Raw genomic sequence first — 10,014 nt, 5'->3', positions numbered from 1 at the left:
ACTAACCAGGTGGCTTTTGCTAAGTTCATTTCCCAATTTCTAAACGTTCCCCCCCAAGTGCCTTCAGGGTAGTCTTAAGTAGTTCGTTGCACCGTTCAACTTTCCTGGCAGCTGGTGCATGATAGGGGATATGATATATCCATTCAATACCATGTTCCCTGGCCCAGGTGTTGATAAGGACATTATTGAAATGGGTCCCGTTGTCCGACTCGATTCTCTCAGGGGTACCATGTCTCCACAGGACTTGCTTTTCCAGGCCCAAGATGGTGTTCCGGGCAGTGGCATGAGACACAGGGTATGTCTCCAACCATCCAGTGGTGGCTTCTACCATTGTGAGCGCATAGCGCTTGCCTTGGCGTGTCTGGGGCAGTGTGATGTAGTCAATCTGCCAGGCCTCCCCATACTTGTACTTGGACCACCGCCCACCATACCATAGGGGTTTCACTCGCTTGGCCTGTTTGATGGCAGCACACGTCTCACAGTCATGGATAACCTGAGAAATACTGTCCATGGTTAAATCCACCCTTCAGTCTCGTGCCTACTTATAGGTGGCATCTCTGCCCCGCTGACCTGAGGCATCATGGGCCCATTGAGCTAGGAACAACTCCCCCTTATGTTGCCAACCTAAGTCTACCTTCGACACCTCTATTTTTGCTGCCTGATCTACCTGCTCGTTATTTCAGTGTTCCACATTATCCCGACTCTTGGGGATATGGGCATCTACATGATGGACTTTCACAGGTAACTTGTCTACCCAAGTGTCAATGTCTTTCCATTCATCAGTGTAGTAGGCCCAGGGCCTGCAATGGCTCCTTGGCGGTCAGAAGCCTAAGATAGGAGATGCCAAGTCATGATGACTGGACCTTAGAAGCCCCCCTCTTCCACCTTCGGACTCTTGCTTATCTCTCTGTAAGCCTATAGGTCACTTTCCCTTGGCCCTTACTATTGGATAATTTCCAAAACCCCTGTAAGGTATATAAACCCCTACTTCTGCCCAGTTCAGCAGAAGAGCTGTCACTGAGAACCTTCGTGGAAGACCCCAATAAAGAATTCTTCAGAACCTCACACAGCGCTTCTCCTCTCTCTCCCGGCTGAAATCACAAAGAGCTGGTAATCACTAAGAGCTGATATCATTTGAGCTTGCTAAGGTTGCCTGCGGCTAACAGCTGCTTGGGAGCTCGGACAGGCTGTGCTGAGCACCACTGAGCTATCCTGGCCAAGGCAGCCCACCAGGCATAGCCCGGCTGGTAGCCGCCAATACACCAGCAGCCCAGATTGGCTTTCCTCTATGCTGCCAGTTGGCCTTTTTCCACCTTTACAGCCAGCCCCACAGAGCATTGGCTACCATCCACAAATTAGTATAAAGGTAGAGGTTTGGCCACTTGTCTCTCTCAGCAATGTCCAGGGCCAGCTGAACAGCTTTGAGTTCAGCAAGTTGACTTGATCCACCTTCTCCTTCGGTAGCTTGTGCAACCTGTCGTGTGGGGCTCCATACGGCTGCTTTCCACTTCCAGTACATCCCTACGATGCGACAGGAACCGTCAGTGAAAAGGGCGTAGCGTGTGTCCTCTGCTGGTAGTTGGTTGAATGGTGGAGCTTTGTTGGCACATGTCACTAGCTCTTGTTCCTCTTCATCAATGAGAACAAAGTTTTCACCTTCTGGCCAGTTTGTAATTATCTCCAAAATACCAGGGCAATTCAGGTTTGCAATATGGGTGCGCTGCATGATGAGAGCAATCCACTTGCTCCATGTGATGTCAGTGGCGTGGTGAGTAGTGGGAACCTTTCCTTTAAACATCCACCCCAGCACTGGTAGTCGGGGTGACTTTGAGTTGACGCACTCGTGCTGCCAGGACAGAAGTGGGTTTCCCATCCCACCTTCCCATGTCTTCCACATGGTCATGCAGAAAGAACCATAGGTCAGGTTGTGGGGTGTACCCTCTCTCTCTAGCTGGGGAACATTGGGTTCTGGCTTTGGGGCCTGTGACTTGGACTGGTGAAATGTTGGGAACTGTTCCTCCTCACCTCCTCCCTCTTTTCCCTCATCTCTTGAGTTCCTTGACCACAGCAGAGACATGAGCCTGCATTGGGCCATTGATCATACTTTCATAATTTGTAAGCTTGTTGGCAACAGAACCCACTGTCTCTCGGTTGGTATCGGCATTAATCATTGCAATGAAGGTGGTGTATTGAGATGGCCCTAGATTTGCCAGACTCCACAACATTTGCCCTGTGCAACTGACCTTGTCGGGGTCATTATCATGCTGTCCATCCCTCCAAAAAAGTACCTCTAATACTGCCACTTCTCTCAGCTGTTGGATCCCTTCCTCAAGGGTCTTCCAGTGCATTCTGTGGTAGTGCTTCTGCATTCTTTCCCTGTGGACAAACCTCTCTCTGACACTTATTAAAAGCCACTCCCAGAGGGAAAGGGACTCTCACTCCCTTACAAAAATCTGATTCATAACTGAGTCCTGGGTCAAGGGTCCCAGATTCCTTGCCTTACCACCATCCACCTGGATGCCTGTACCCATAAGGTCCCAGGCCCAAAGTAGCCAGGTTGTATAAGCCTCACGTCTTCATCTTACAATGTCTTTGTGCAGATTACAGAGACTTTCTTATGTCAGGGACTCGGTGATGATTGCAACCTCTGGCTCCTCTGTGGGTTGTGAGGGCCCTCCCCTATCTGGGTGCTCTGATTTCATCTTAGATTGCCTTGTTTCTACAGGGGCAACTGCTGCTGGCTCTGACTGCCTTTGCAGTTCAGCTGGAACCTGGACAGTTGTAACATCTGTGGGTTCCACTGCTGCACTGTTAGACTCTCCCTCTTCGAGGCAGGGGGAGGGCTTCTCACCAGCTGGGGAAATGTACTCCTTCAGCATCTGGCCCATCTCACGTATCTCCTTCACCAGACCCCCCACCCAATCTGGGTAGTTCATATCTGGGGTGGGCTGTGGGGCAGGGTCAGGCTCTGGGGCAGCAGCATCCCTAGGCTCTGGTGCAGTGTCAGCTTCTGGGGTAGGTGTCAGGCTGGTTATCCAGGTTAATCTTCCCTTCTCTCTGAATGCTAAATAGAACAGGCCTATCAGCAACACCAGCCACTGTATGATATCATGATATTGTTAGTATTTAGAGTGGATCCAAACCCTTCAAAAACTGGTGGGGCAGACCTGTCAGAGCCCAGGACATCTCTCTGATGGTCCTGGATGATCCGAGCCCCAGCCAGGGGGCTTTGAAGCCCTGGCAGGGGGGGGTCGGAGACCCTGGCATGCAGCCAAATACTCCTGTGGCTTTGAGTTCAACCCATGAAACAAATTAACACCTTTATATGAAGAATTAAAGGTCACAAAAGTTTAGATAGCATAATAGTAGTAGTTATAGGGTAAAAAGAGAAATTTTGAAGATTTTTACTATAGGGGTCTAGGAGGCAAGATGGAGGAATTTGGGCGTTGTCCTGTTCTTCTTCCTTCTTCTTCCTAGCCTCCATCTTCTTGGTGATGGTAGCACTCTAGGATTGGTGTAAAGTAGAAAGTCACTGTTTAACATAGGTGATAGGTATTGGAACATAACTGTAAATATCGAATACGTAGTTTATAGTATAAAAGACAATGCCAGCCCCGTGGGAGGGCAGTGTGCCTCAGACTGATCTGCTGAACAGACCTCGGAAGGCCAGACAGAAAATGATTTAGATAAGAAATAATAAACAACCTTGAGAATGCGAACCGAAGACTTCTGACTCCTTCTTCGACAGCTGGGTTGGGGAAAAGAGACTTTTAATACATCTCTGGGTCATCTTGACCAGAGGAGATCCCAAGACAGACGCAAAGAGATGGTTAAAGGGTTGGGAGAAAATGTCCCCCTATATAATTTCCTTACAGTAGGTGCCATTATTAAAGTAACCCCAAAAACATACAGTTAGTGTGTGATAGCTGTGAATCCATGTGCCTGCTTTCCAGAGGAAGATAAAAATCCATTAATTTCTCACCTTATTCACCCATAAAACAAACCGGATAACAGCCAGAGTAGCCTTGGTTATAGGACCCATGTTTAGATAAGGGCCTGCAAAGGGGAGAAATATAGCCACGATCACGTGCCACCCATACCAGGGTAAGCTGGACCACATGGTGTCGCTTAAAGAGGTTTCTATTGCAGTACACAAAAATTAGATTAGTCAAGAACTGTTATTCCCTTTTTGGTTCTATGCCCTTAAGCCTCACGTTGGGTGCCAAAATCTGTCAGTTTCGAAAGACAGGTGTCTGCTAAGGAAGGCAGGAACCTCCCCTGAAATGGAAAAATGTAAACCCCCTCCCTCTAAATTGTTATAAATTTGAAATTAAGGGGCTCTCAGGCAAAGATATGGGAGCAGGAATAACAGTTCTTTATTAGGGAAGAAAAGAAAAAGATAAACTAAACAATGCAGTAAACCAAAACAACACTGACAGAGTCAGAACACAACCTGACACCCTGTTGGTCAGAGTTTTGGTAGCAGTCCAATTGGAATTGTGGCTGTAGTCCCCCTGGAGTGTAAGGTGTGGTTCTGTTGGAGCAGGGATCCTGTCCTAAGGTGACGTTATGCTGCTTGTATCCCCAGTCGTGTGTTCTGTTTATGCTGGATATTATGTTCTGTGCCTTCAAGATTGGCACTGAAGAGTGAAGTTTTGTTTTGGTTTTGTTATCGGTCTGCTCACTCCGCTAACGGTTGGCGGGACACAGAGATGGGGCAGTACATAGTGCAGCTTTTGCTTTTTGCTTTGATTTCGCTTGGCTCTGGCTCTTGCTTCTGCTTTGCTCCTGCTTTGCTCTTGCTTTTTGCTTCTGCTCGTTAGTGTGCTTTGCCTGTTAAATAAACAGGTTCTTTCCACTTCTCTCCAAGGAGTCCTTCCTGAACCGTTTGGGGGGAGGGGCCATGTGGGTTTGCTTTCTGGAGGGGCCCCCTTTGGAGGTTTTGTCCCAAATTTGCCCTAAACCAGGACAGATTCTGTAGAAAGAGTGTAGTCTTCCTCTGAAGAACCAGAGCAAGAGGCAGCTGTTCCTCTGGGAAATCCCGTGGAGAAGCTGTGCTGGTGTTCCAGAATCTCAAGATTATATCTGGGTAGGAATGCTTGGCTCCTTCCTCTAGGCAGAGCATCTCACAATGGGATGATATAGTTCTTATCAGTCATGCAGTGACATTCAATAGCCTATTATCAGCAGATGTCTCTCCGGAGGGAGAATTGGCTCTCGTCGTACTCCACTTGTCCATTCCCAAGCAAATCATCTCAGCACTTCCCACTGTTTCCCATGTACTCCCCCTCAACAGACACCTGCAATCCCCATCCACCAAATAGGACGACTACATCAGTGACCAATACAATCCAAATCTCCCACTCAAAGCATTATCTATGCAGTCCTTAAGATGGCTGGTGGAAGCTTGACCTTATTTCTCGGATGTCCTGGACCTTTCTGGTTGCCTTTCAGTCTTTGCTTAAAAGTCAATCTCGTCTCACCCGGTCTGGATGTTATGGTCCATTCCTTTGGTTCTTCCACCAGGCCCTTAATTCTGTGGGCACGAGACCATCTCCACTCTGTAGTTTGCACTACCAATTCCATGGTGAATAGCACCTGAAAGGGACCTTCCCATTGAAAGGTTAGAACCCGGTCTTTCCATGACTTGATTATTACCCAATCTCCAGGGTTAATATTATGAATTCTGAGATCCAAGGTAGTAGTTTGAGGGATCATCCCTTTATGCCTCAACTCTGGTATTTAAGCTGTGAGCATGAAAAACAGTTACAGCAATTGCAGATTCCCCTGTTTATAGGGATTTAATGGAAACCTTCAGCATAAAATTCACCAAGCAGCACCTTGCTGTTGGGAGTAGTTACATTTTAAACACCATTAAACTTGGTGGAAATCACAGCACACAACCTCACATAAACCTTTTGGCAAATTTAAATGCAGAGGCAAATTCCTCTCCAGGATGGGTGGGGCATTATGGCACAGTTTTCTTCACCTTTTGTCCTTCCCCATACCACCCAGTTAGGTAATTATCGTGGGTAAACCAGGACTCCTGAACAACTGACCAATATGATCAAGCAGAAGCCGTTTATTGTTTACATTACACACACTTTTATAGATTCTACAAACTACTAAGATCACACTTCTTGATTGGTGCCTTTGTCTTGTTCCCTCCTTCTCTGCCTCCATTTCTCAGCATCCATGATTGGTTACCATGCAGGTGTTCCACAGTCCCGAATTGAAACCCAAACTTTAAAAGAACCATATCTAGGCCAATAGATGTGGTCGGGTCATATTTCCTTTTTTGTCCATTCTATCATACAATACTGAATCATCTTTATCCTCTCCTTTGTACAAGGATCAATATCCCAGTTAGCTAACTTAAGTCCCAAGGGACTATCTTGGGGTATATTTGCTGGCACCTTTTTACTCCCTTTTTTCCTTGAACATGACTTACTGGTTCTTTGTCCCATTTTCCCTCAGGATTTTACCTGTTCATCCCTGGTCTCTGTTTCCCTGCTCTGACCCACTCCTCAGACAGCTTGAACACCACCCACCCTTCACAGCACTGAAAATTTTTCCTCTCCAATACTATAATACAATCCACCTCCCTCCAGAAAATAAACTTTAAATCAACAATCTATATTACATTTACTTTCATTCATTCATACTAACTTTTTTTTTTATTTTTAATATGTCTCTCTTACTCATTCTCACTCACAACAGGACAACACAATAATAAGGTACCTTTACCTTCAAGTCACTTGTTAATATCCACCCACAGGTATTGTAAAATCTCAAATGTTGTTGGCCAACCCCAGATTCTCTAGGATATTGTATCCCACACTTGCTGTAGCCTCTTGTGTGTTCCAATCTCTCAGTCTGGCAACTTTTAGGGGGCCCTCACTTTTTGTCCCATTTCCTAGTGGATTGTGCTAGGAAACCCTTGGCTCCCTTTGTCCAAGGGGTCCAACCCCTCCCTGAGACCCAGTCCCAGTTACCCTGGGGGAATTTCTCACTCCTTTTATCTCTTGCTTCGTCTCCTCCCTGGCCATTTTTCTCGCCAAAGAGCAGAACCGCAGCCCTTAGAGACTCCTCAATCACTTTGCAGGTCCGGAATAGCCAGCCTGTTTCTCATTCACACACCATTCATTCCCCGTACCCACCTGACACGTTGATGTTCGTATGTCTGAGACTTAAAACATGACAGACCTCCCATGCTTCATCAGCCAAACAGCCTGGTTTATTGTTTCCCACCACCTTTTATAGGCAATTCAATAACTCGCAGTGCTATACAGACATTGGTCTGGTCTCTATGCACCCCCAGACTCTGAACCAATCAAATGCTTGTATTTTAGAAGAGTTGTTATTGGTTGGAACCTCTGTCAGTCAGCTCAGAGGCTGGTTTATGGACCTGGGCTGGATTTCTTATTTATAACTGGATTATTGCTAACCACAGATTAGCTATACCGCAACACCTGCCCCCCTGAAAAATACTTACAATCATTTCTTCTTCTTTGGGTCTTCGTGCATAAGAATTGTGGGGCTAATTACCGTGGTTTCTTAGGGAGCCTGTTACTTTTGCTTTGCTTTATTTGTCTTTTTCCTTGTTCACGGGGGTGTCGACCTGCAACCGCCGATTACGCCAGAAGAAACAGAGCAGGCCGCCAAACTTGGTGGGGTGCGCCTCCCCTTCTTGGGATCTCCCAGGTTCTTGGAGGTGAGATGTTACATCCCAAGACAATCTCCCAACTGTGAAAAACGACGTTCACTCTCCTGGAAAAAATTAAAAGTTTAATAAAGGACAATAGGAGACAAAGACAATAAAGCAAAGATTTACAGCTGGGTGCTTGGCATTCTGCCAAGAGCACACCTGCTATTTTGGAGACACCCTTTACATACCTTTCCTATTACATCAGCCTATTGCATATTCATAAACAATTATGCATATTTAAACTTTCCCCCAAACTAGTTTACATGTTCCAAGAACTGTTTAGCATGGCTCCTCCTAGGGTCCGCCTTTCTAGAGCATGCGCATTTCTTGGCTGTGGTTTTGGTTCATTCTTGTTATCACCTCCAGTTTGGGCTTTGGTCCATATTTTCTACAGATGGTGGGTGCTGATAATTGGCATGTCAGTAGCAGGGGTCTCCATCATATGTTCATTGGATGTTATCCCAACCAAGCAGGCAGTTCAATTATCACAAGCATAACTATATCAGCTATTTCACTACTATGTCTAAGTTTAGTTAATATAAGAAATAAAAACTATCTCTTTATATCAAAGTTATTTTAACATTATACATCCATCTTAATATTTGCGAAAAGCCAATATTATAATATGTATTTATAACAGTTTCATTAACATTTAATAAGGCTGTCCCAAAATCTAGCCCCTTTCTAACTAATTTAGATCTAGATTCTGCAAGTACCATGCCTGTTTGAAGACTCCCTGACCTGCTCACATTAATGTTTGCATGACTGGGCTTTAAAATTATTCCTGCACTCCTGACAGCACCAAAGGCAGGGATTCAGGACAGGCACCCCAGGGATGCCCTGCCTGCATGGTGTATTAATTTTATGTGGTTTATGGCTGGTATTGCATTTAGTTGGGTGCAATTGTTTTAGAATTAGATTAGCTTTCAGTAGCCATGATTTAAGCCTTGGCTTTTCCTTCCAATGTGATAAGCGACTTACTGAGTGACCTTGAAGAAACTTATGCACCTGCACTTATATGAAAAAGGAGCTACTCCTCCATGGGAGTGCATGTGGGATTGGGACCATTGGGGGCTTCTGCCCTGCGAAACCTAGTGCTAGGAAGTCTATCTGGACTTCCCAGCTCTGCTGCAGAGTGCAGCAGGGCTGGTAGAGCTGCACAGCCTCTTGGTGGCTCAGTTTCCCCATCCTCTGCAGGTCCACAATTGGAATGTGGGATCTGCAGAGCTCCCAGGGTGCAAGGGATTATTACCACTAGTAGTATGAGAATATCAGAGTGCTATGTGCTGATCATTTCTGCTTTGCATTTGGTGAGAATTGAAGTGGACCAACCCCCTATGAAATATTTTCCCATCCTTTGGCGACCAGTGCTGTATAAGCAGAAAGTATTATTATTATTGCTTTATGTGCCGTGTCCTCTTTCGATGCCCAGAACCATATATATGTAAATAAACTTTTTAATTTTTGTGACTGATTTGGTTTAATATTTCAATACTTACAGTGGGCTCCGGCACACCCCGGCCCCGGAGGCTCCCTCTGCTTTGCCCCGCTGGGTGTAGGGGAGAGACCAGCCGCTCCGCACCCTCGCCGTGCTCCTGGAGGGGGCCCCCTCATCCTGGAGCAGGGATGGAGATTGGGGAGGGGGAACGGGGAAGGGGAGACCCACAACCTTTCAGCAACCCCAATCGCCGATTGTGCAAGGCGGTTGGAGGTAAATATAACACATAGATTATTTTTTCCCTGGAGCGACACGGTGTCTAGACGCCCACGTGACGGGGCGGGCCGGGGCCGAGCCTGGGCCGAGCCGCTGCGCACTGCGAGTCGCCGCCGGAGCCAAGGGGGAGCAGAGTGGGGGACTGAGCGGAGGAGAGGGGGCGCAGGCATCGGGCCGCCGTCTGCTCCGCTCCCGCCGTGCCCCGCTCTGTCGCTGGGGTTCCTCTCTCCAGCAGCAAGGAAAATACGGAGGCGCTCGTGCGGGGATGGAGGCTTGTTGCAGTGTGGAGGGAAGGAAAAAACAAAAAAAACCCCAAACCAATCCAAGCCAAGAAAGGAGGAGGAGGAGAAAGAGGAAGAAGAGGAAGAAGAAGGGGGGGGGGGGAAGGAAGGCAGGCAGGAAGGAGAAGAGAGGAGGAAAAAAAACCCTAAACACCGAAACAGAGGCGCTGGCAGCAAGGAGAGGGTCGCCAGGCGGTGGGCAGCCCCGCACTCACGTAAGCACCGCTGGGAGCTGCGCGCGGCTGGCTTGGCTCGGCGCGGCTCGCCCCGCCGCGGCACACTGCTGGAGAAGGCAAGGAAGAGGGGACGCA

At 47.3% G+C, this 10,014-nt stretch overlaps 1 protein-coding gene and 1 long non-coding RNA gene across 3 annotated transcripts in view; one reads left to right on the top strand and one right to left on the bottom strand.

The window, feature by feature from the left end:
- Positions 1-4,830: 4,830 nt before the first annotated feature.
- Positions 4,831-9,790, bottom strand: LOC121358167. Its single transcript, XR_005955843.1, has 3 exons — positions 9,208-9,790; positions 7,496-7,770; positions 4,831-5,609 (listed from the first exon to the last, which is right to left on the bottom strand). It is a non-coding gene; the product is annotated as an uncharacterized LOC121358167 (long non-coding RNA).
- A 13-nt stretch (positions 9,791-9,803) lies between these two features.
- Positions 9,804-10,014, top strand: part of LOC121358166 (mothers against decapentaplegic homolog 7-like) — a 29,643-nt gene continuing 29,432 nt past the window's right edge. The window contains exon 1 of one of the 2 annotated variants that reach the window (XM_041476101.1): positions 9,804-9,918. The gene's annotated coding sequence lies outside the window, so the exon portion shown is untranslated. The remainder of the gene's footprint in view (positions 9,919-10,014) is intronic. The other variant, XM_041476102.1, reaches the window with a different exon arrangement.

This window comes from Pyrgilauda ruficollis, unplaced genomic scaffold (genome assembly GCF_017590135.1).
Source record: "Pyrgilauda ruficollis isolate IOZ18807 unplaced genomic scaffold, ASM1759013v1 scaffold378, whole genome shotgun sequence".
NCBI lineage: Eukaryota > Metazoa > Chordata > Aves > Passeriformes > Passeridae > Pyrgilauda > Pyrgilauda ruficollis.
Note: the sequence above shows the minus strand (reverse complement) of the source record. Positions and strands in the feature narration are given on the sequence as shown.